Genomic DNA, 27,151 nt, shown 5'->3' on the forward strand with positions numbered 1-27,151 from the left:
TCCTAAGGGAAGACTGTTTAATCTGTCGGTACCTGAACATACCGCTATGCGTTCATATATCAAGGAGTCTCTGGAAAAAGGACATATTCGTCCGTCTTCTTCCCCTCTTGGTGCGGGATTCTTTTTTGTGGCAAAAAAGGACGGATCTTTGAGACCTTGTATTGATTATCGGCTTTTAAATAAGATCACTGTCAAATTTCAGTATCCTTTACCGCTGTTGTCTGACTTGTTTGCCCGGATTAAGGGTGCCAAGTGGTTCACCAAGATAGACCTTCGTGGTGCGTACAACCTTGTGCGCATTAAGCAAGGTGATGAATGGAAAACCGCATTCAATACGCCCGAAGGTCATTTTGAGTACTTGGTGATGCCTTTTGGGCTCTCCAATGCGCCTTCAGTTTTTCAGTCCTTTATGCATGACATTTTCCGGAAGTATCTGGATAAATTTTTGATTGTTTATCTGGATGATATTTTGTTTTTTTCTGATAATTGGGATTCGCATGTGGAGCAGGTCAGGTTGGTCTTTAAAATTTTGCGTGAAAATTCTTTGTTTGTCAAGGGCTCAAAGTGTCTCTTTGGTGTACAGAAGGTTCCCTTTTTGGGGTTCATTTTTTCCCCTTCTGCTGTGGAGATGGACCCAGTCAAGGTCCGAGCTATTCTTGATTGGACTCAGCCCTCGTCAGTTAAGAGTCTTCAGAAGTTCTTGGGCTTCGCTAACTTCTACCGTCGTTTTATCGCTAATTTTTCTAGCATTGTGAAACCTTTGACGGATATGACCAAGAAGGGCTCCGATGTAGCTAACTGGGCTCCTGCTGCCGTGGAGGCTTTCCAGGAGTTGAAACGCCGGTTTACTTCGGCGCCTGTTTTGTGCCAGCCTGACGTCTCACTTCCCTTTCAGGTTGAGGTGGATGCTTCGGAGATTGGGGCAGGGGCCGTTTTGTCGCAGAGAGGCCCTGGTTGCTCTGTTATGAAACCTTGTGCCTTTTTCTCTAGGAAGTTTTCGCCTGCCGAGCGAAATTATGATGTGGGCAATCGGGAGTTGTTGGCCATGAAATGGGCATTTGAGGAGTGGCGTCATTGGCTCGAGGGTGCTAAGCATCGTGTGGTGGTCTTGACTGATCACAAAAATCTGATGTATCTCGAGTCTGCTAAACGCCTTAATCCGAGACAGGCCCGCTGGTCATTGTTTTTCTCCCGCTTTGATTTTGTTGTCTCGTATTTACCAGGTTCAAAGAATGTGAAGGCCGATGCTCTTTCTAGGAGCTTTGTGCCTGATGCTCCTGGAGTCGCTGATCCTGTTGGTATTCTTAAAGATGGAGTTATCTTGTCAGCTATTTCTCCGGATCTGCGACGTGTGTTGCAGAGATTTCAGGCTGATAGGCCTGAGTCTTGTCCACCTGACAGACTGTTTGTTCCGGATAAGTGGACCAGCAGAGTCATTTCCGAGGTTCATTCCTCGGTGTTGGCAGGTCACCCGGGAATTTTTGGCACCAGAGATCTGGTGGCCAGGTCCTTTTGGTGGCCTTCCTTGTCAAGAGATGTGCGGTCATTTGTGCAGTCCTGTGGGACTTGTGCTCGAGCTAAGCCTTGCTGTTCTCGTGCCAGCGGTTTGCTCTTGCCCTTGCCTGTCCCGAAGAGACCTTGGACACATATCTCCATGGATTTCATTTCTGATCTTCCGCTATCTCAGGGCATGTCCGTTATCTGGGTGATATGTGATCGCTTCTCCAAGATGGTCCATTTGGTTCCTTTGCCTAAGCTGCCTTCCTCTTCCGATCTGGTTCCTGTGTTTTTCCAGAACGTGGTTCGTTTGCACGGCATCCCTGAGAATATTGTGTCAGACAGAGGATCCCAGTTCGTTTCCAGGTTCTGGCGATCCTTTTGTAGTAGGATGGGCATTGATTTGTCGTTTTCGTCTGCTTTCCATCCTCAGACTAATGGACAGACGGAGCGAACCAATCAGACTTTGGAGGCTTATTTGAGGTGTTTTGTCTCTGCTGATCAGGACGATTGGGTGACATTCTTGCCGTTGGCTGAGTTTGCCCTTAATAATCGGGCTAGTTCCGCCACCTTGGTTTCGCCTTTTTTCTGCAACTCTGGTTTCCATCCTCGCTTTTCTTCGGGTCATGTGGAGCCTTCTGACTGTCCTGGGGTGGATTCTGTGGTGGATAGGTTGCAGCAGATCTGGAATCATGTGGTGGACAACTTGAAGTTGTCACAGGAGAAGGCTCAGCGCTTTGCCAACCGCCGCCGCGGTGTGGGTCCCCGACTACGCGTTGGGGATTTGGTGTGGCTTTCTTCCCGCTTTGTTCCTATGAAGGTCTCCTCTCCCAAATTTAAACCTCGTTTTATTGGGCCTTACAAGATATTGGAAATCCTTAATCCTGTATCTTTTCGTCTGGATCTTCCTGTGTCGTTTGCTATTCACAATGTATTTCATAGGTCCTTGTTGCGGCGGTACATTGTGCCTGTAGTTCCTTCTGCTGAGCCTCCTGCTCCGGTGTTGGTTGAGGGCGAGTTGGAGTACGTGGTGGAGAAGATCTTGGATTCTCGCCTCTCCAGGCGGAGGCTTCAGTACCTGGTCAAGTGGAAGGGCTATGGTCAGGAGGATAATTCCTGGGTGGTCGCCTCTGATGTTCATGCGGCCGATTTAGTTCGTGCCTTTCATGCCGCTCATCCTGATCGCCCTGGTGGTCGTGGTGAGGGTTCGGTGACCCCTCACTAAGGGGGGGGTACTGTTGTGAATTTGCTTTTTGCTCCCTCTAGTGGTTACTAGTTTTTTGACTCTGGTTTTTCTGTCTTTCCTTTTATCCGCACCTGGGTCGTTAGTTAGGGGTGTTGCTATATAAGCTCCCTGGACCTTCAGTTCTATGCCTGGCAACGTAGTTATCAGAGCTAGTCTGCTGTGCTCTTGTCTACTGATCCTGGTTCCAGTTATATCAGCTAAGTCTGCCTTTTGCTTTTTGCTATTTGTTTTGGTTTTGTATTTTTGTCCAGCTTGTTCCAAATCTATATCCTGACCTTTGCTGGAAGCTCTAGGGGGCTGGTGTTCTCCCCCCGGACCGTTAGACGGTTCGGGGGTTCTTGAATTTCCAGTGTGGATTTTGATAGGGTTTTTGTTGACCATATAAGTTACCTTTCTTTATTCTGCTATCAGTAAGCGGGCCTCTCTGTGCTAAACCTGGTTCATTTCTGTGTTTGTCATTTCCTCTTACCTCACCGTCATTATTTGTGGGGGGCTTCTATCCAGCTTTGGGGTCCCCTTCTCTGGAGGCAAGAAAGGTCTTTGTTTTCCTCTACTAGGGGTAGCTAGATTCTCCGGCTGGCGCGTGTCATCTAGAATCAACGTAGGAATGATCCCCGGCTACTTCTAGTGTTGGCGTTAGGAGTAGATATATGGTCAACCCAGTTACCACTGCCCTATGAGCTGGATTTTTGTATTCTGCAGACTTCCACGTTCCTCTGAGACCCTCGCCATTGGGGTCATAACAGTTAGGCATTGAATACTGGGGGTCATTTGGCTAAAGTTGTGGGGGGTAGGGCTGGCTCAAGATTTTCGTGGGCCCAGGAAACGCGGAATACGTCACGGCAGTGGAGCAGGGAGAGGTAAGTATTTCAACTTTGCAAGTGCTGTGATCCTGAGCAAGCAGGGGGGCCCACTTGTTGGCACTGGCACAGGGCCCCTCATAGTAGGCGGTGTGTTTGATGGTGGGTGGCGCCTCCCACAGGCAGAGACACTTTTGCGTATTATGAGGGGCCCTGTGCCAGTGACGTCGCCAACGAGTATGCCCCCCCACCTGATGAAGGAACCTGCACTTTCATCCACCTTCCTCTTTGTCCCCGTGTAAGGTGGTATAGTATGCGGGAAGGGGAACCTGACTTTCAGCAGGGTCAGATTCTGGCTGTGTAGAGTGCAAGGGGAATGTAGTGGTCTGGGTCAATGTACCAGCAGACTCATCTAGCAGTGGCTGGGCAGTGGGCAGGATGAGGAGGAAACACAGATATAGGCCCAAATAATAAAGTAGGCTAAATGCAGTTCAAATGTGGTAACAGGACTAAACAGGCAGCATGACTTTGTTCAGTGGAGGAAAACTGTAATGAGTGGCAGACACAGATAGTAGACCCAAATAATAAAGTAGGCTAAATGCGGTTCAAATGTGGTAACAGGACTAAACAGGCGGCATTGCTTTGTTCAGTGGAGGAAAACTGTAATGAGTGGCAGACACAGTTAGTAGGCCCAAATAATAAAGTGGGCTAAATGTCTGCCAAAAAATTGTTCATAAACAAACAGGCGACATTGCTTTGCTCAGTGTCGGAAAATTGTAATGAGTAGCAGACTAAGTTAGTAGGCCCAAAAAATAAAGTGGGCTAAATGTCTGCCAAAAAATTGTTCATAAATAAACAGGTGGCATAGCTAGGTACAGGGGTGGGCTCCTCTGCTGAGTAGCAGACAGTGGTAGTAGGCGCAAAGTATTAACTGGTCTAAATGGAGTCCAGGGGCCCTGTATATTTTAACTATCATCTATCATTTCAACAAATTTGTATTGGCAGTGCCATTGAAGGATTTAACAGCACAGACTACACAGGTGGTGGAGCAGGGAGAGGTAAGTATTGCAAGTGGTAGAGCACTGTTCGAGCTGGGGGGGAACACTCTCTCGTGGGCGGCGGTACTGGCACAGGGCCCCTCATATTACGACGGTGTGTCTGACGTTGGTTGTGCACCACCACCGTCAGAGACACTTCCTTGTACTATGAGGCACCCTGTGCCAGTGCCGTCGCCCAAGAGTGGGCCCACCCACCTGTCCAGGCAAACGGCACTCTCATGGGTGCTTGTGCCAGGTGGTGACCACGGCCCTGTGGGGGGAGTCAGCCCATTTAGGGAGGTATAAAAATGGCCTATGGTGGACATTCAGCAGCTGCAAATGGAGGAATTGTAGAAGTCAGTAAGAGGAGGCCAAAAGCAAGACATTTTTCAGGCAAGCTACGTGTCAGCAGGGGAAGGTGGGGCAATATAATTTGAAATCCATGATTGGTTCATTTTAATGAAGATTAGATCATCAACATTTTGGGTAGCCAGACGTTTCCTTTTTTCAGTCAGTATTGAACCAGCAGCACTGAAGACTCTTTCTGATAGCACACTAGCAGCAGGGCAAGCGAGCTCCTGTAATGCATATTCTGCCAATTCAGGCCAGGTGTCTATTTTAGATGCCCAGTAATCAAAGGGGAATGACCTGTGAGGGAGAACATCGATAAGGGAGGAAAAGTAGTTTGTAACCATACTGGACAAATGCTGTCTCCTGTCACTTTGAATCGATGCAGCAGTACCTGTCGTGTCAGCGGTCATTGCGAAATCACTCCACAACCTGGTCATAAAACCCCTCTATCCAACGCCACTTCGGATTTGTGCACCTCTAACACCTCTGCCATGTTGCCCCCTACGGCTCGTGTGAGAACCATCACCGCTGCTGTGTGCTGGGAATGCCTGAACCAAACGGTCTACAAGAGTTGCTTGTTTGGTAGCCAATATTTGCTCAAGGTTCTCATGTGGCATGATATTTTGTAATTTTCCTTTTATATCATGGATCCAGGAGGCAGGCCAACCAGTAGTCGTCATCGGTCATCATTTTGATAATGCGGGGGTCCCTTGTTAGGATAGGCAAGGCATACTCAGCCATGTGGACCAATGTTCCAGGTGTCAATTCACTGCTTGTGCTGGGTTGAGGAGCACTTTCTTGCTAATCAACATCACTTGTGTCCCGCAAAAACCCTGTACCTGACCTTGCAACGCCACCAGTTTCTATTGCCCTCTGAGAAGAATCCTCCTCCCATAAATATTCATCCCCATCATCCTTCCCAGAGCGGACAATGGCTGACTGTCATCAAGGCTTCCCTCCTCCTCGGCTGCAGATGCCTGCTCCTTAATGTGCGTCAAACTTTGCATCAGCAGACGCATTAGTGGGATGCTCATGCTTATGATGGCGTCATCTGCACTTACCAGCTGTGTGCATTCCTCAAAACACTGAAGGACTTGACAGAGGTCTTGTAGCTTCGACCACTACACACCAGACAACTCCATGTCTACCATCCAAGTGCCTGCCCGTGTATGTGTATCCTCCCACAATTAATTATAGCACGCCTCTGTTCGCACAGCCTCTGAAACATATGCAGTGTGGAGTTCCACCTTGTTGCAACGTCGATTATTAGGCGGTGCTGGGGAAGATTCAGCGATCGCTGATGGTTCAGCATACGGCTGGAGTGTACGGGCGACTGGCGGATGTGCGAGCAAAGTCTTCGCACCTTCAGGAGCAGGGCTGGTAACTCCGGATAATTTTTGAGGAAGCACTGCACCACCAGGTTCAAGGTGTGAGCCAGGCAAGGTATGTGTTTCAGTTCTGAAAGGCTATGGCAGCCATAAAATTCCTTCCGTTATCACTGACTACCTTGCCTGCCTCAAGATGTACACTGCCCAGCCATGACTGAGTTTGTTGCTGCAAGTACTTGGCCAGTACTTCCGCGGTGTGTCTGTTGTCGCCCAAACACTTCATTTGTAACACAGCCTGCTGACGCTTACCACTAGCTGTTCGATAATGGGACACCTTGTGTGAAACACTGGCAGCTGCGGATGGAGTGGTCGTGCGACTGCGCTCTATGGATGAGCTTTTGGAAGAGGAGGAGGAGGAGGAGGAGGGGTGGCGAATGCCAACAGCCAACTGTTTCCTAGACCGTGGGCTAGGCAGAACTGTCCCACTATGGCTGTCCCCTGTGGACCCTGCATCCACCACATTAACCCAGTGCACCGTGATGGACACGTAACGTCCCTGGCCATGCCTACTGGTCCATGCATCTGTTGTGAGGTGCACCTTTCCACTGACTGATTGCCTCAGTGCATGGACAATGCGGTCTTTGACATGCTGGTGGAAGGCTGGGATGCCTTTTCTCACAAAGAAGTGCCGACTGGGTAGGTCATAGCGTGGTACTGCGTAGGCCATCAGGTCTTTGAAAGCTTCTCTTTCAACCAACTGGTAGGGCATCATCTCTAACGAGATTAGTATAGCAATGTGGGCGTTCAAACCCTGTGTACGCGGATGAGAGGATGAGTACTTTCTTTTCCTAACGAGAGTCTCTTGTAGGGTGAGCTGGACTGGAGAGCTGCATATGGTGGAACTAGCGGTGGTGGTGGATATGGCGGATTGAGAGTGGGTTGGTGATGGTATTCTTGATGTTGGCCTACATACAGTGTGTCCTACCAATAACCTTGTGATTCCCTGACTGCTTTGGCCTTGCGACGATACATTTGCTGCTGGTGGTGTCCTAACCGGTGGGCTTACAGTGAGGGAAGCAATGTAGCATTACTGCTGACTACCTTCATTCTGAGCAGGTGCACCAACGGTACGGGACGTTTGGTAGTTAGTCCAGGCTTGCAAGTGTATGCTGGTTAAATGTCTACGCATGCACGTTGTATTTAAATTTTGAAGATTCTTCCCTCTGCTAAAGGTCTTTGAGCATTTCTTACAGATAACTTTTGACTGATCATTTGGATCTTGGTTAAAAAATTGCCACACTGCACTCTTCCTACAATCGAATACCTTTTTAGGCATTGCACGCTGTGCTACTTTCACCGGATGGCCACGCTGTCCTAAAACTGATTTTGTTTTTGACACATGTTTTTGGCCTGATATGGGCCTGCCAGATGACAGCTGTTGCGATGTAGAGGGCTGCTGCGGATCATCCTCCTCCACTTCTGAGCTACTGGCAGCGGCACCCTCTTCCCCCAATGGCTGCCAATCTGGGTCAACAACTGGGTCATCTATCACCTCCTCTTCAATGTCATGTGCACCTTCCTCTGTGTCACCTTGTAAGGTGCTATAGCATTCGGAACGGGGCACAATAGTCTCATCAGGGTCAGATTCTGGCTCAGTACACTGCGAGGGCAATGTAGTGATCTGAGTCAATGGAACAGCATAATAATCTAGCTGTGGCTGTGCATCAGTGCACTCCATGTCCGATTCATCTTGTAATGGGCAGTTAACAATTTCCCTTTCTAACCCAGGCATGTTATGTGTAAAGAGCTCCATGGAGTAACCTGTAGTGTCACCTGACGCATCCTTCACTTTTGGTTTGGGTGAAGGACACAAGGAAATGTCTTGTTCCTGACCGGGAGCATCCACTGACGACTCGCTGCTTTTATATTTGGAACTTTATGAAGAGGAGGCGAAAGAGCTAGAGGCAGAGTCAGCAAGGAAAGCCAAAAATTTTTCCTGCTTCTCCGGCTTTAAAAGCTGTTTTTCTACTCCCAGATAAGGCCGGTTTCACACTTGCGTGTGGAGCAGCTGCGGAGGGCTGCGGACTTCCTCCGTGAAGCCCCACCCTCCGCCGCTAGCTCCGCCTACTTCTGCATGCCGCCCGCATACGGCATGCGTACCTATCTTTAACATTAGGTACGCAGGTCGTGCGGCTGTATGCAGAGGCTGCCGCGTGCGTCGTTTTGACGCTGCAGATAAAAAAAAATGCTACAGGCAGCGTCCTACGCTGGTCGCCGCAGCGTCAAAACGACGCATGCGGCAGCCTCTGCATACAGCCGCATGACCTGCGTACCTAATGTTAAATATAGGTACACAGGCCGCATGCAGAAATAGGCGGAGCTAGCGGCGGAGATCGGGGCTTCACGGAGGAAGTCCGCAGCCCTCCGCAGCTGCTCCACACGCAAGTGTGAAACCGGCCTAAGGGAGCCTTTGAGGCCTTGTGTAGCCAGACGATGACGCTAGCTCAACGCCTCCAGCCTTAGGTGCTATTGTGCTTTTGCCACTACCACCAGATGCACCACCACCATCAGTACCAGCTGGCAACCACCGCCCACGGGCTCTTCCACCAGACTTCCTCATTTTTTGGAAAATCTAACCAAAATAACAACCGTTATATGGTACTGTAAAACAAGGTAGAAGGTGTATATTAACTTGTTGAGAATTTAAATCTCCCTTTTTTGGGGGGAGACTTAACGAAAACTCAGGCCCTGTGCATAAAACAACACAATGTAAGTGGCAGAAAGTGGCTGGCTGATATACGACAAACTAACAGGACTGAAGTATATCCACTTTGTGAGAATTTGAATCTCACTTTTTTTTTTTGGAGACTGAACCAAAACTCATGCCCAGTGTATAAAACAACACAATATAAGTGGCAGAAAGTGGCTGAAAGATATATGAAAAAATACAAGGACTGTAGTACAATTTCAATCTCCCTAAAATGATCTCAGGACAAGTATGGCAGCAATAAAAAGGACTGCTGCACACAAAAGTGTGGACAAATAAACAAGATAACTGTGCAGAAAGGAGCAACAGGATTTTTGCTTTAAAAAAAAGCAGTTGGTTTGTACAGCAGCATGCAAACAGCAATGCAGCTATCAGGGAGCCTTATAAGGCAGCCTAATAAGCTACAGAGCTGATGCACAAAAATATAGCCTCCACTGTCCCTGCAAAAAAAAGTGATGTTGGACAGTCGAAATCGCTACAGCACAAGCAGTTTGGGGGTTAATCTTCCCTCCCTAACTATATCCCTTCTTCTGATGAAGCTGCAGCAACCTCTCCCTATGCTAAGATCGGCAGAAGTAAGATGGCGGTCGGCGAGCACGCCCCTTTATAGCCCCTGTGACGCCGCAGAAAGCAAGCCAATCACTGTCATGCCCTTCTCTAAGGCTAGGTTCAGATTGCGTTAGTGCAATCCGTTTAGCGCGAGCGCTAGCGGATTGCGCTAACGCAATGTCTTTTTCGGGGCTGCGTTCAGGGGTCGCGTTAACGTCCCCGCTCTCGCAGATCCCCGATCTGCGAGAGCGGGGAACGGACCTCTGGAGCGCCGCGGACGCTGCAAGCAGCGTCCGAGGCGCGCTACAAAAGACCGGCACATCGCTAGCGCGTGCCGAAAATTACACGCGCTAGCAATGCGCTCTAACATTGCCGGCAATGGGAGCGCTAACGGACGCGGTGCACGGCGTTAATTTCGCCGTGCAACGCTGTCCGTTAGCGCTATCCCATTAACGCAATGGGAACCTAGCCTAAGATGGTGGGGACCGAGACCTATGTCATCACGCTGCCCACACTCTGCATCCTCCTTCATTGGCTGAAAAATGGCGCTGAAAGCGTCATATGAAACGCGACTTTTGTGCGCAGATCGGCGACCTCATAGCTGATCCCACACTAGGATCGGGTCGGGTTTCATGAAATCCGACTTTGCCGAAAGTCGGCGATTTTTGAATTTGTCCGATCCGTTTTGCTCAACCCTAGACATGACTGCTGTTTCTGCCTGATCACAGACACCAAGTGGAGTGCCCCCAGATGCAGGGCCGTGGGGCACTCGGTACCGGGCTTCTCTATCTCAGTTCTGGGGTTGTCACGGTGGCTAGACCCGGTCCGTGACCCTGCTAAGGGGCGTCCAGTGAAAGGTGTAGGTGATGCGTGGTGCAAGTCGCGGTGAAAAACGAGGACACAGGTTTGCAGTCTCTTTACCTCTTTACTGAAGGCTTTGGGATCCGCTATCCAGAGTACTGTTAACAGGGCTGGCTGAGACCGGCGGTCCAAAGGCACATCCAGAGTTCCCTTTGCAGGTGGAAATCAGTGTCTACCTTCTAGCGCCTGTGTGTTGTAGTACTTCCCTGCTGAGCACCACGGGATAGTCCTCACAACTGTCATGTATATTTCTATTCTTTCTCTTTCTCTCTCTTCGTCCCCCAGATGATATGGCTAGGACGCATCCGTATGACGGGGTAGGCCTGGAGCTATTTTATAGGGACCCTAGGGACGCCCCTCTCCCACAGTTTGCCTCCGTTCTCTTCGTTAGGTGTAATGGTGAGACAGCCAACCTATAGTTAACTGTCCGGCAGTAGTTTAAAGTAATGCGTGGAGTCTCTTACTTTCTCGGCGTTCTGGCCACCGGCTACGCGCCTCAGAAGGATGTTGCTATTCTTGAGGCACCACTCCTTCTGATATTATCTCCTTTTTGCTGTATTCCCGTTTCTCACTCTTCACAAAAAACCTCGCTTCTTGTCCTTTCTTAGGAGTCTGCCAGGATCCCACCCCTGACAGGTCCTCTCGAGCTCTTCCCAGCTACTTTCTCCCCAGCTTCCTGTCCAACCCCCAGTTTTTACCAAAGTGTGAGGAGTGACCTACTAGATAGAACCACCCCCTGGTGGCCGGAGTGTGACGTGTAATGTGTGTCTGTGATACCTGGTCAGGTGAACTCCTTTAGTGCCATCAGACATACCATCACTCCCCTTAGCGGCGGAGCGACAGTACTGCAATGAACAGGACTTTGGGGCCCTGCACTCCCCCCCCCCCCCGGTTAAAATCCAGTACTCCCGGACTGGGAAAAGAAAAACAACAATACATGTTAACAACAAACATACCAAATTTTTAAATGCAATAAACAAGTAATAATAACAGTGCTTCCCTTTATGGGAGGTGAGGACTCTTGAACGTTGCGAAAGTTTGGTCATGCACAGTTTATGACTCTCAGTCCAGTGGCTATAACTTTAAAACAGCAGGGACCCCGGGTAAACAAAGGGGTCCCTTTTGAAAGTTTTGGAGCAATTCACTGTCCATTGCCCCGTTGTCCATTTTTAAACTTGTAACAAAGATATTTACACAAACACAATTAGCAACTTTTGTTAATACCTCCAAGTTTTGTAGCGAAGGGGAGTTTGATTCTTGGTGCTACGTGTAGACCTCCGTAGTACAGGGGTTGCTATTGGCCTAGCAGGGCTCGCTATGTTTGCTACCACTGGTGTAGTGCACTGCCTTCTAGCTACGCTTCTAGTGAGTCTGGGTAGCACTGGCATGCTGGATCTCTCAGAGCTGCTGCTAGCAACAGTGGGTATGGCAGACTCGCCGATAGCAGAGGGAGGCTCCGCTGGTCCAACGGTGGGCATGGCATCGTCCGGCGGGGTCTGTGGTGATGGCGGGTCCGGAGGCTCTGGCACCACGTTTAGTTCAGGCGGGTTCGGTTGATGAAACGTTAACACAGGTACCACGATGGCCTGATTTATTTGAGTCCACGACTGGGGAAAATCACCAAGAACAGTGTGTATCATCTTCTCTTCTTCAAGAGGTGGAGAGGTTCTTGGATCTGTTTCCTTCTCTCTCAACTTGTCAGGGCATACCTTAAGGTGGTCTCTGGATATTGCCCTTGAGGTTTCCCCCCCATCTTTGCTGATGAGGCAGACTTTAGTATTGTCGAAATCGGATGGCAGGATGGTATATGGTTCCGCTTCCCATTGGTCGTCAAGCTTGTGTAGCCTTCTCTTCCGCTTGAGTACTTGCTCACCAGGTGGCAAGGGAATCGCAGGAGCATGCTGGTTGTAGTCCCTTTCCTGTTTTTGCCTGGCCTGAGCGAGGCTTCTTTCCACGCACTCCTGTACCTTGCTGTACCTTTGCTGCCTCTCTGTATCCCAATCGGCATCCGGCGAGGTATCTTCGGGGGTTAGAACCCCCATGTCCAGATCAACAAGCAACTTGCTAGGCCTTCCTCGCATCAGGTAAGCCGGAGTGCAGTTGGTAGAGTTCACTTGGATGTGGTTGTACATGTCTACCAGGTCGGGCAATTTTGTAGGCCACAAGTTCCGTTCTTCTACGGGCAAGGTCTTCAGTAAGTCGATCACCACTTGGTTCATCTTTTCACACATCCCGTTGGTTTGTGGATGGTACGGTGTGGTTCTGATCTTCTTACACCCGTACAGATTGCAGAACTCCTGGAACACCTCCGCCTCAAATGCTGGTCCCTGATCGGTCAGTACCTTCTCCGGGTACCCATGGGGCCTACAGAAGTACTGTTGGAAGGTTTTGGCAGCCATCCTGGCTGTTAGATCCTTGACAGGTACAACCATCAGGAACCTGGAGTAGTGATCCACTATGGTGAGAGCATAAATATAGCCCGACCGGCTAGGCGTCAGCTTCACGTGGTCTAGCGCGACCAGTTCTAGCGGCCGTTTGGTGATGATGGGCTGCAAGGGAGCCCGTTGGCTGTCACGGTCCTTCCGGTGTAGGCTGCACGGGCCACACTCCCGACACCACTGCTCAATGGCTCTTTTCATGCCAATCCAATAGAATCTCCCTCGGAGTAGTCTCTCCAACTTCCTCCACCCGAAGTGTCCAGCCCCATCGTAGTACGCTCCCAGGACCATGGGCGCATCTTGCCTTGGAACCACTATCTGCCATACCAATTCATGGGTGCGGGGGTCGATACTCCTTCGGCACAGCTTACCATCGTGAATAAACAGTTTGCTTCTCCCCTTCCACAGTTGTTGGGTTTCTTGTGGATCATCCGGGCCGGGATGCAAACCTGCCTGCGTCAGGAGCTCTTTCACCCGACGGACCGCAGGGTCACCATCCTGGGTCTCTGCCCACCCGTGGTGGGGCAGGGGATTCAGCGTGGCACCTTGGTTGTTTTTGTGCCTGTTCTTCACATGATGGGCACATTGAGTGGCTTTGGGGCGATGGAAAGCGGGCAGTTCTACTTCTTCAAGTGCCTCCGGGTCCTCCCCCGTTTCTGGCAAATTGGGCATCCGGGACAAGGCATAGGCATTCGCATTCTTGCGTCCTGCCCGGGACTTGATGGTGAAGTCGTAATTGGACAGTCGGGCCATCCACCGCTGTTCCAAGGCCCCGAGTTTTGCTGTATCCAAGTGCATTAGTGGATTGTTATCCATGAAGACGGTGAATTTCGCTGAGGCCAGGTAGTGCTTGAACCTCTCCATCACTGCCCAAACTATGGCGAGGAATTCCAGCTTGAAGGAACTGTAGTTGTCAGGGTTCCTTTCCGTGGGACGAAGTTTCCTGCTGGCATAAGCGATTACCCTCTCCTTGCCTTTCTAGACCTGGGACAACACAGCTCCCAGTCCTACGTTGCTGGCATCCGTATACAGTACAAACGGTTGATCATACTCAGGGTAGGCTAGTACCTCGTCTCCCGTCAGCGCCATCTTCAAGCAAGTGAATGACCCTTCCAGTCCTTCTTCCAATCAAATGGGGTGCTCTTCCCGTTGGTCTTCTTGGATTGGCCCACCAATAGATCTTGCAATGGCGCGGCCTTCTTGGTGAAGTCCTTGATGAACCTCCTGTAATAGCCTACCAACCCGAGGAACTGCCGGACTTCATGGAGGTTGCTGGGTTTCGGCCAGTCCTTAATCACTGTAACCTTGTCGGGATCTGGGGCCACTCCTTCAGCACTCACCTCATGGCCGAGATACTGCACTTTGGGTTTCAGCAGGTGGCATTTGGATGGTTTCACCTTCAAGCCAAAGTTGGACAGGGCTTCGAACACCTCGGCCAGGTGCTTCAGGTGGTCTTCATAGGTCTTGGAGAAGACAATGACATCGTCCAGATACAGCAGCACGGTTTCAAAGTTCTTGTGCCCCAGACAGCACTCCATCATCCTCTGGAACGTCCCCGGGGCATTGCACAATCCGAAGGGCATGTAGTTGAATTCACAGAGACCCATCGGCGTCGTGAAGGCTGTCTTCTCCTTGTCCGCCTCCGCTACAGGAACCTGCCAGTACCCACTGGTGAGATCCAAGGTAGAGAAGTAGTTAGCAGATTTTAACGCAGCCAGTGACTCCTCTATCCTGGGCAGTGGGTATGCATCTTTATGTGTAATGCGATTTAACTGCCTATAATCCACACACATTCTCATTGTGCCATCTTTCTTCTTAATGAGGACTAATGGAGCTGCCCAGGGGCTACAACTGTCTCTCACTACCCCAGCCTCCTTCATCTCCCGCAACATGTCCTTGGCACACTGATAATGAGCTGGGGGTACAGGACGGTATCTCTCTTTTATGGGTCGATGATCCCCTGTGGGGATATGATGTTGGATCCCTTTCACCTGCCCAAAATCTAGGGGGTGTTTGCTAAAGACCTGTTCGTACTCATGAACCACCCTGTAGGCCCCCTGTTTCTGGTGAGGTGGGGTAGAGTCAGTGCCCACGTGTAATTCCCGACACCAATCTTTCGGTTGCCCTGCAGAACCGTTGTTCTCCGCCGGATTGGACAGGACCAAGGGCCCAGGTGCCTGTATCACACTACTATTAACAGTAAACAGTTTGGCAAGTGTGGCATATTTGGTTAGCTGGACTTCTTCCTCCCCACAATTGAGAACACGTACTAGCACCCTCCCCTTGCGGACGTCAACCACCCCTCTGGCTGTCAGGAGGGTAGGCCTATTATCTGAATATACAGGTTCTACCAGGGCCTGATAGTCTTTACTCCTGAGGCCTATGGCTGCCCGACACCATATTAACATTTCACTCCTGGGGGGTATCGCAATGGGGTTTGAATCACTCACTGTGACACGACCAATTTCACCACCAGTCAGCTCTACCTGCTGTCTTTGCATTAGGGCCCTGATTTTTTTTTGCAGGACACGTTGTTCACTGTAGCCAGCTGTTTCTGCGACCTGTTGTAATAGGACAATAACTTCTGCAAGACAATTTTCTATAACATTAGTACCAATAGTCATCATGGGATTACACTCACGGCGGTCAATATCAACAATTACAATCCCTTGGGCCTTCAATTCCACCCGCCCCACTTTGATGGTGACCTCTTTATACCCCACTTGTGGCAATGGCTGATCATTACTGGCTATTATGGTGAAATCGTCATCGGGGCCACGAGTAATATCGGTGTCCTCCCAATACCGTCTATAAAGCACGTAAGGCATAGTCGTCACCTGAGAACCGGTGTCCAGCAGAGCGTTCATGGGGATACCGTCGATCACAACAGGAAGAACTGGTTGCCCTCCAACGTATTTGGCTCTCCAATGCTGCGGGCCTGATCGTCCTACTCCTGGGGGTTGGCCCTTTGCCCCAGGGGTTGCTCGTTTAAAGGACAGTACCTTGCAAGGTGGCCCACCTGGTGGCAGCGGCGGCAGATAGGTCGTCCGTCCCGATGGAAGCGATTGTCGTCCCTGCCTCTGGTCGGCGGAGCCCTCCTCTGTCGCATCCAGGGGACATCCTCTGGTCTGGAGGCCAGCTGGATCTTCTCCTTGGGGGCCTCCTGTAGGGACTGCACGGTCCGGGCTAGGGCAGCAACGCTCTTGGTCATCTCCAGCATCTGGAGGTGGAGTCCTGCGGGGGAGTCATCCTCTAGGCTCTGGGCATTGGCCTCGGCGGCAACTGGGGCATCCGACGCCACCTCCTGGTGGTATGTGAGAGAGGGACGCCTGGGAGGCACTGCACGGCTGGGCTGTCGCTCTTGTAGCGCCTGGATGGCTTTATCCTTGAATTGCGCAAAAGTCAGGTCTGGATTATGCATGGCCAGGAAGTGCAGTTGACCCCTTTGGTGGCTGCACAGGAGCCCCTCAATGAATCGCTCCTTCAGGAGTTTATCTTCATCTTGGATGCTGCCGGGGTCACTCTGCTTGATGGCCCGCAGCGCTGTTATGACCCCAATGGCAGAGGGTCTCAGGAATAATGCTAAGTCAGTAAATACAGAAAAACAGCTCATAGGGCAGTGGTAACTGGGCTGACCATATAACTAATCCTAGCACCACAAATACCAGCAGCCGGGGAACGTTCCTACGTTGATCCTAGACGTCTCGCGCCAGCCGGAGAGCTAACTACCCCTAGAAGGAAAAAGAAAGACCTTTCTTGCCTCCAGAGGAAATACCCCAAAAAGTTGGATAGAAGCCCCCCACAAATAATAACGGTGAGGTAAGAGGAAAAGACAAACATAAGAATGAGCTAGGAATTTAGCAAAGAGAGGCCCACTAGCTAATAGCAGAATATAGAAAGATAACTTATATTGTCAGCAAAAAATCCTATCAAAAATATCCACACTGGAAATTCAAGAACCCCCGAACCGTCTAACGGCCCGGGGGGAGAACACCAGCCCCCTAGAGCTTCCAGCAAGGTCAGGAATCACATTTAGTACAAGCTGGACAAAAATGATAGCAAACAAATAACCCAAAAAACAAAGAAGCAAGACTTAGCTTAATTTAACACGAACCAGGACCAGCAAACAGGAGCAAACAGAATGTGTCTGATAACACCGATGCCAGGCACTGGACTAAGGTTCCAGGAGGTTTATATAGCAACACCCCTGAAGTAACGACCCAGCTGGGTGCAGACAGAGGGAAGGAAATCCCAGAGTCATATCACTAGTAACCACTAGAGGGAGCCAAAAAAGTCTAATTCACAACACAGCGCCTCCTGGAGGTTAAGAGCATAGTCCCGTAAGCTATCCTGCGGCCTCTGCTTGCACCCATAGAAAGTCAACTTAATTTCTGTAGCGGTGCGGGTGTCAAAGGTGGCTTTAAGCTTTGCAAAGACCTGCTGTGCAGTTCCCTTATCCGCGGCGGGCCAGGACTTCACTTCTCTCAGAGCCGCCCCAAAGAGTTGGTTCGTTATCATATGAACTTTCTGAGGCTCTGTCAGGGGATAGAACTCGAGCAGGCTGCAGATCCCCTCTTTAAAGTCAGTTAATGTATGGGACTCTCCAGAGTATCGCGGGAGCCAGGCTTCTCCGGGTAGGTATGGCATGGAGAAGGGCATTATGGCTGTTGTAGCCGCAGCAGCCTCCGGCTGACGGATAGGGGCGGCGAGCTCTGCGGCAACCGGCTGTGGTGCAAGGCCCGCGGCTGCGTCTACTGCGGGGGCCGGAGATGCCTCTGGGTCTACGGCTGCGACTGTCACCTCTGCTCCCCCCGACTCACACATGGTCGCTCCTTCCCCTTGCTGACCTGCTGGAAGTTGGTGTTCCTCCTCCGGGATCGCCGGTTTACCGCGTCTTCTAGTTCCGAGCTCTTTTTGACCGGCTCCGCCCACGAAGCTATGGCTCCTCCCTTTGAGCGCGGCGATGGCAGATTTTGGCGGCAAATAGCAACACACAGTCTTTGCAATAAATCACAGTTCCAAGGCACACATGACCTGATTCTTCAGGCTTAAGTAGATCCTGTTCGTGATGCCAAGTTTGGAGCGCCCCCAGACGCAGGGCCGCGGGGCACTCGGTACCGGGCTTCTCTGTCTCAGTTCTGGGGTTGTCACGGTGGCTAGACCCAGTCCGTGACCCTGCTAAGGGGCGTCCAGTGAAAGGTGTAGGTGATGCGTGGTGCAAGTCGCGGTGAATAATGAGGACACAGGTTTGCAGTCTCTTTACCTCTTTACTGAAGGCTTTGGGATCCGCTATCCAGAGTACTGTTAACAGGGCTGGCTGAGACCGGCCGGTCCAAAGGCACATCCAGAGTTCCCTTTGCAGGTGGAATTCAGTGTCTACCTTCTAGCGCCTGTGTGTTGTAGTACTTCCCTGCTGAGCACCACGGGATAGTCCTCACAACTGTCGTGTATATTTCTATTCTTTCTCTTTCTCTCTCTTCGTCCCCCAGATGATATGGCTAGGACGCACCCGTATGACGGGGTAGGCCTGGAGCTATTTTATAGGGACCCTAGGGACGCCCCTCTCCCACAGTTTGCCTCCGTTGTCTTCGTTAGGTGTAATGGTGAGACAGCCAACCTATAGTTAACTGCCCGGCCGTAGTTTAAAGTAATGCGTGGAGTCTCTTACTTTCTCGGCGTTCCGGCCACCGGCTACGCGCCTCAGAAGGATGTTGCTATTCTTGATGCACGACTCCTTCTGATATTATCTCCTTTTTGCTGTATTCCTGTTTCTCACTCTTCACAATAAACCTCGCTTCTTGTCCTTTCTAAGGAGTCTGCCAGGATCCCACCCCTGACAGGTCCTCTCTCGAGCTCTTCCCAGCTACTTTCTCCCCAGCTTCCTGTCCAACCCCCAGTTTTTACCAAAGTGTGAGGAGTGGCCTACTAGATAGAACCACCCCCCCTGGTGGCCGGAGTGTGAAGTAATGTGTGTCTGTGATACCTGGTCAGGTGAACTCCTTTAGTGCCATCAGACATACCATCACTCCCCTTAGCGGCGGAGCGACAGTACTGCAACGACCAGGACTCTGGGGCGCTGCACTAGCACATCACATCTTTCTCAATCAACCATAACATCTCTGCCTGAGCAGTCAAGCAGTTTGTCTTGTTCACCCTACTTCACCCTCTCTCAACCAAGCATTCAGCCATTGGTCCTGCAGTTGTGAGTACAGAAATGAGTGTTTCCTCCTACACATATCAAAGCACAGACGAAGGCTCTCTGCACCCTTCTGCACACTTTTGAAAAAACTATTAGATGGTTAGTGCTGAAGATGCCATCATCAGCATCACTATTCCAGTCATCTACTAGAGCACACTTTGAATGGTCTGCGGGAGGAGCTGGTGGTCCCAGAGGAAGAGGTGGAAGAAGAGGAAGATGCAGAAGGAATAACAATATCTCTAAGTTCTGTACTGTCGTCGCACTACAGCGATCGAGGGGTGCTCATGGTACCAGACAAACTGATAGTGAAGGTGCAGAAGCCGAGAAACAAAAGGAGGAGGACAAGGAGGAACAAGTGATGGGTGTGCAACAGTCAGGAGATGAAGAGAATAATGATCCCCTCCCTGTTGTCCGTGATTGCTGGGAGGGGATGGAGAAAGCAGGCTTCAGTTTTATCCTGCCACCAACACACCATGGACTTAGACATGGAAGTGCCCATATTGTTAGGATTAGAAATAGTGCTGACTCTGTTAGACCCACTGTACAAGAGTAAATTTTGTGAAATCTAGAAAGGGACGTGTGCATGCAGAAGTATCGAAGCATGCATGGAGACAATCTTAAGGTTGTTTTTTCACAAGACAGCAGTGATAAACACAGTGTGGATCGCAGTTATAAACTTCCAACTCAGGGAACGTCGAGTTGACAATGCAAAAACATTAACAGTAGCAGTGTAAGTGGCAGAAGCAATTTCGGAGTTGTTTCACACATTTTTTAGACCAGTCAGTACACCAGCAGAACAGAGTACAAGTCTGACATGCTGTGAACAACTGGAGAGGATGGTACAGGAGTATCTCGAGCTCAGTATCAATGCCATATGGGGGTATTTGTACACTTATACATTTTGGTCTTCAAAAATGGAAGAGTGACCTGAGCTCTCCTGTCACAAGTTGAAGATTTTGTCATGCCTGGCAACCAGCGTTCTCTCAGAATGTGTCTTAAGCGCTGTTGCCTGTGCTAGTGTCCTGACAGATAAGCACTTCCGGAAGTCCCCCGACAGTGAAGACCACCTAACTTTCATCAAGATGAACAAGTCATGAATCTCCAATGACTTTTGCACCACAGTCAATGACAGAGCAGACTAGGCGATGATGTAGTTTTTAGTGTGCTGCATTGATCTCACGTTATTGCAGTCTTCTGTGGCTGTTGTTGCTACTGCTGCTGATTTTACAAACAATTTTTGGAAACATGGAGATTCAAAGTTGGGTCTCAATCTGGTGGGTTGCCTGTAATGGAAGGGGTGTCAGAGCACCATTACACTATTTCTGCTCTGGGTAAATTGATGCCACTTTAGTGGTGTGTGGCAATAATTTTTTCAAATGTGGAAACTCCAAGTTGGGTCTCCTTCATGTGTGCTGCCTGTAGCAGTAGGGCTGCGATACCAGCAGGCCTGTACTTACTTTAAGTCAACTACCTGTGTTACTATCCTTAAATTGTTCTCACATTAGTGGTCTACCAAGCTGATATTTGTGACACCTGAGTGTGGCTGAGCAAAAAAGCAGTTTGAGCTGTTTCATGAGTTATCAGGGCTCCCAGCACAGCAGGCCTACATCGAACTCTCACCCATCATATCTTAATTTAAACTTAAATTCAAAATTGTAAATGCTGGCCCAGACCCTGATACCTCATGTTTGGCCCATGACTGACTGCTGCTGTGCCTTTATCAAATTTCTACTGTGGGACAATTGATGCCACCTTTCATGGTGTCTGCCCCTAATTTTTACAAATGTTTGGACTCCAAGTTGGGTCTCCTTCATGTGTATTGCATGAATTTGTCAGGGCTCTCAGAGCACCTGTCACTCATCTGCAGCGCCCCAGAGTCCTGGTCGTTGCAGTACTGTGGCTCCGCCGCTAAGGGGGGCTATGGTACGTCTGATGGCACTGAAGGAGTTCATCTGACCAGGTATCACATACACCAATACATTTCACAGTCGGGCCTCCAGGGGGAGCTAAGGGTGCTATTTATTAGGCCACTCCTCACCGTGTGGGTAAACTGGGGGTCAGGCAGGAAGTTAGACAGAAAGCTGACTGGGTTGGAACCAGACAACACCTGGTGGCAGAGGGTGTTGTAGGGGAAGATTCGGTAGGGCCCCTGTCAGGTTTGGGACCCTGACAGAGGCCTGGCAACAAGAAAGAACATCACGGGACCGTGCCTGCTCAGCATAGCGGCGGTGCCCTAAGAAAGGATCAGAAGCGAGATATATTGTGCTGAGTGAGAAACGAGATCAAAGCAAGAAGGAGAATACCAGTAGGAGTCGTGCTGTAAGACCGAGGCAACATCCTACTGAGGCGCACAACCGGCGGCCGGAACGCCGAGGAAGTATTCATATATCTAGCTCCAAGCAATACTTCAAACCAACGGCAGGACAGTCAGTCACAGGCGGGCTGTCTCACCTAAATCACCTATGCAGACATAGGGGGCAACCTGTGGAGAGGGGCGACTCTAGGGTCCCGGAAGAGCTCCGAGCCTTACCAACCATAACACCGGGAGGGACGGAGGATTAGCAGAACATCATCTAATCGAGTTGTTGTGAGGGAACACGAGAAACAGACACAACAGTTGTGGGGACTATCCCGTAAGCACAGCAGGGGAGGACCACAACACATAGCGCTAGCAGGAAGGCACAGATTTCCACCTTCAAAGGGAACTCTGGAGGTGCCATCGGACCGGCCGGACTTGCGCAGCCTGGTGAACCGTATTCCGGACTGAGGACCCAGAGACCTTCAGTAAAGAGGTAAAGAGACTGCAACCTGGTGTCCTCGTTATTTACTGCACCGCACCACCACCACTATCCACATCTATTACTGTACGCCCCCCCCTCAGCAGGGTCACGGACCGGGTCTAGCCACTGTGACAACCCCAGAGCAGATACTCAGAGGCCCGGTACCGGGTACCCCTCGACCCTGCGGCAGTGGGGGCGCTACACATCCACCTATTACTAATCAACGTTTAATCTAGAAATGCTGGTCTACACCCTGTCTCAGGCCCTTTCACATGCATCCATGCTGCGCAATTATACTATTTAATATTACAGTCATGAAGCACCAATATACTCTGTATAACTGAGTGGTAAGTACCAACTCTCTCTAGGCACTCCTCAGGTGCCCTTCTGGGACTACTCCAAATCAATACATAGACAAAAACACGGAGGAAAAAAGTCCACTTCAACATATTTAGAAAACAATATACAAAAGATTTATTAAGTAATCAATACAAATACAAATATGTAAAATACAAAACATGGGTGTATTGTTAATACCGCCATATAGCAGAAGACACATAGGAGGAAATGTGGCAATGACCAAGTCAGGGGGGGGAGTTCACATATACACCTTTTAGGTGGCAGCGTCAGCTCAGAAAGTAAAGAGAATGTACGACCAAATGCAATCACTACGTCTAATTCACATGGCACAAGTAGCCCAAAGTGCAAAGGTCATATCTTCATAGGCACATATAATTGCTGCTTACCCATTATGGATCAGGTGTGTTCTCCCCACCTCACTCGGTCCCCCCGGACGCGCGTTTCGCGTGGCTTTTTCAACAGGGTGTATCCATAGTGTGTCTCATTGTGTTTAAATATCATAGACCCGGAAGTAGAATCAATTGATTACACATTTCCTGGTGTCTGACTATAAAGCTAGCACACGCTGCTCAGTGTTACTGCTGGATGGCAGGCTGTAGAGTCGCATCTTGCAACACTGCAGACTGCCCTCTAGATGTAGAAGAGCTAGACCCATTCCAGGACAAATGGATTATTATATTCTCTAAGGACAGGTAAGGAATATTGTTGTTTATTATTTTAATTCAGTTACAGGAGACATTGGCTTCTGTGGACTTGGTGATGATGTTAGTATGGTTTAACTTAGATTCATTAATGTAGTCTATTTTGTTCTTTCGATTAAATGATTTTATTCTGGGTGTGTGTTTACTTACAATATAACTATAGGATTATTAATGGATAGGCGTCTTATAGATGCCTCTCCATTACTAACCTCTGGGCATGAAAATACAAAGGTGACATCAGCTCCACAAATATGAACCCCAATTGCCACCGCAACAGGGCAAGTAGGAAGAGTTGGGCAAAGGGCCAGAATTGCTGCATCTAATAGATGTGCCATTTCTGGATGGCTGTGGGCTGCTATTTTCAGGCTGAGGGGGACAATATCCATGGCCCTTTACCAGCCGGAGAATACCAGTGTTACGACTCTGTTGCCGGTGTCCCGGAATCAGGGGTTCCTTCCCTGTCCCTAACACTAGGGGCACCTTAGCTCACCCTGTTCCCCGAATTACTTCTGATGGAGAAGACGCCGGGGCCATGTACCTTGCCTTAGCTCCTGAATTCACCCTCACTCTGTACCCTTCCCTCATCCAGGGAAGAGGGAAGTAGTAGTGTACTTTAATACACTAATCAGACTAACCATGTAATACGAAGAACAGGGATATCGAAGAATACCAAACATACAAATATACTCACACATACAACAAAGGAATACAGAGAGGATTGGAGGATGGGGTAAAAGCAAAGTAGGAGACAAAACGGAATTATCCCACACTCAAAACCTAGCAACAGCCACAGATAAATTAATCAAACTCCTTTCTCCATTAATAACCAACAGCAATAGCAATGTAGCATAAGCCTCTCTGACAATGAGTGCTAGACAGGACCCACTTTACATAGGAGATAGGAGGGGCAAACAGTACACAGTTTTGAGTCTTAACGCAGGAAGTCCTCCAGAAGCTCCCAACTGAGCAGATTAACCCCTGCACTGCTAAAATAAATTTACACCATTAAATACTAAGGTGAAGTGCTTCTAAACAGTGCAGGAGAAGGAGAAATCAGATGCTGCTCTCTTCTAGCTACTCTCGCGTAAACCCATGACAGCCAGCCCCCAGCTCTCAGCTTTAGCTTGACTGGTTGTAAAAAATGGGGAGAAGTCCAAGCCATTTTTTTATTATTATTTATTTAAATAATTAAAAAAAGTGGACCCCTCTATTCTTAATAGCCAGCCTTGCTAAACCTGATAGCTAAGGGTTACAGCCTACAGCTGTCAGTTTTGCCTGGCTGGTTATAAAAAATACAGGGGAACCCATGGCAATTTTTTTCAATTACTTATTAATAGCACATTTGATGGGTTAATTGACTCCAGTTTTCCTGGTGTCTGCCCCTAATTTGAGCTGTTTCGGCAGCTTTTGGCCCCGCCTATGCATTTGGTTTTGCCTCCCATTGAATTGAATGGTGTTCGACGTACAGTTCGGCAAGCTTGTTCAGTGAACATTGAGAAGTTCAGTGAACATAGCTGAACTGAACCTTAAAAGGTTTGCTCATCTCTACTGATGATCACCTGACAGCTCACAACAAGGCTCTGGATCATATATTACGAATATAATCCACTGGCTCTTTTGGTTTCCAAAAATGTTCCCTCAACTATGATGGGGGAACATCAAAAAAGCATTTTTTTTCCATTACTAAGGAGTGGGTCTCCTACACTGGTAATGTAACATTCCAGGTTCCTGGTTGTTACAGTGGCATTGCTTTCCTTACGGGAGAGTGATGCCATGCTTGGAAGCGAGGAAGGATCCCTTTTATCAGGTATTCACAAACATTAATTCTTTATTTTACACATTAATATGGATCCCAGGGCCTGAAGGAGAGTTTCCTCTCCTTCAGACCCTGGGAACCATCAGGATACCTTCCGATACTTGGTGTCCCATTGACTTGTATTGGTATCGGGTATCGGTATCGGCGATATCCGATACTTTTCGGGTATCGGCCGATACTATCCGATACCGATACTTTTAAGTATCGGACGGTATCGCTCAACACTATATCTAACACTTCTAAGGCACAGGGGAATCACGGGTGATGCTAGCACAGTTGACAAAGTACTTCTTCAGTATCCTCAAAAACATTTTCCTTCTTGTCAGAGTACCCCACACATCAGGGCCTGGGTGCTGAAAGGGTTCGAGAAAGCTGTCCCAGATCTTTGATAGCATTACCCTGCCTCTGCTGTATCTGGTGTGTGTCTCCCTCATCTCTACTCCTTAGTTGTCCAAGGAACTGTGACCTCTGCCGCCAGCATTGTCAGATGTGAATTATTTAATAATTCCTCTACTAGGGCCTTCTAGCACTGCAACATTTTATTAGACTTCTCTACTACGGGAAAGAGAGATGTTGAGTTGTCCTTGTGGCGTGGGTCTAGAAGGGTGACCAATCAGTAATTAGTGTTGGCCAAAATGCATACAATGTGAGGGTCACAAAAAAGGCAGCGGAACATAAACTCAGCCATGTGTGCCAGACTGCCAACAGCCAAGACTTCTTTGTCCCCACCAAGAGGATGACTGTCCATGTTCTCCTCATCCTCCTCCTCGTCCTCCCCCTCTGCCTCATCTTCAGGCCATTCACACTGAACTGATGTTATGTAGGTGGTTTGAGTACTATCATCTGTAGCGCAGGCAACCAGCTCCTGTTCCTCCTCCTCCTCCTCATTATCACCCAATCTGCGTTCAGAAGATGATATGTGGCTGGGCTGAGTAGTATCACTCTGTATAGTTTCTTGCTTCATCTCAACTTGCTCTGCCTGCAAAGCCACCTCCTTAATTGTGATCAGCGAGTGTATCAGTAAACATAGAAGTTCAGACAGATCTGGGCAAGTTTTGGGAAACCGCTTAACTACTCAGTTGAGTATGTGGGCCATGCATGGGCCATGTGCGAGGTTGCCAAGCTTCAGACTTGCAACCAGGTTACAGCCATTGTCACACACGACCAAGTCTTACTGTAGGTCCAGGGGAGAGGGCCACAGATTAGTCTGGTCTGTTAGACCTTTCAACAATTCTGCAGCGATGTGTAGTTTGTCATAAGCAGATTAGACTCAGTAGAGCCTGTTGTCGCTTGGCCTAGGCAGTGCTGCTGTGCTTCCAGCTTGCGACTGATGTTGACGTTTCGAAGAGAGAAGCAGAGGAGGAGGAGGTGCAGGAACTGCTGTAGAAGGTGGAGACAACCCTGATTGAACTAGGTCCCGCAATCCTTGGAGTAGGTAGCAAGTGTTTCTTCCCAGGGTCTGACTGGGTCCCAGGTTCCTCAATATTCACCCATTGTGCCGTCATCAAAATGTAGCTTCCCTGGCCACAAGCACTTGTCCATGTGTCGGTGGTTAAGTGGACATTCCCAGGGACAGCTCACCGGGAGAGATAGTGGCGGCTAGGCACCGAGGGAGAACCCCCACCATTTGATTGCAGAAAGCTTCTGAGTCGCCCATCAGGGCCCTGGGGTACTCGGTACCGGGTGTGGTCGCAATTAAAGGGGTGGCCACGGTGGCAGCGACCCGGTCTGTGGCCCTGAGTGCCCAAGTAAAAGGTACGGTCTTTAAAGGGGTGTGTGAATAATAAAAGTTAGTTCGTGACGCCACCTGTGGTATTCGGTCAGTGTGGACCAACGCTGCTTAAAGGGGTCCTCTGGGGTGATGTTATGGTAGCTAGATGGTATAACTTCCCACAGGTGAAGTAGGTCCCCAGGGCTCCTGGTGAATAGATGGAGGATGGTGAGTGGTGCAGCAAAGAATGAAGGACACAGGTTTGCAGTCTCTTTACCTGGTTTACTGATGGTAGCAGGCAGCCACAGTCCAGGGCACCAGATCACAGGTACAGGCAGGGTCCGGCCAGCTTGGAAGTGAGTTTAGAGTCCAGCTTTACCAGGTGGAGTTAAAAGCCTTCCTTTTAGCGAGGTGGTATTATAGTCCCTTACTGCCTTTAGCTTCTTAGCAAGGTCCTCTCAGTTATCTCTGTCCTTTATTGAAGTGGGACACAAACCCATATGAGAGGTGACTCGAGCCTTTTTACAGGTTCTCTTTCATGACCCGGGCTCTATGTGTCACTGTGTCTCCTGGGTGTTAGGGCGAACAGGTGATGTATAATCCAGCTGTCCTGACGGTTTCTGCTATGTGTCTTAGAGTCCCACAAAAGCCTCAATCTTCCGGCTACCGGTGTCTGTGCTCAATCAGGGATGTAGCCCAGTCCCAGTTAT

Source organism: Ranitomeya variabilis, chromosome 1, assembly GCF_051348905.1.
Source record: "Ranitomeya variabilis isolate aRanVar5 chromosome 1, aRanVar5.hap1, whole genome shotgun sequence".
Classification (NCBI taxonomy): domain Eukaryota; kingdom Metazoa; phylum Chordata; class Amphibia; order Anura; family Dendrobatidae; genus Ranitomeya; species Ranitomeya variabilis.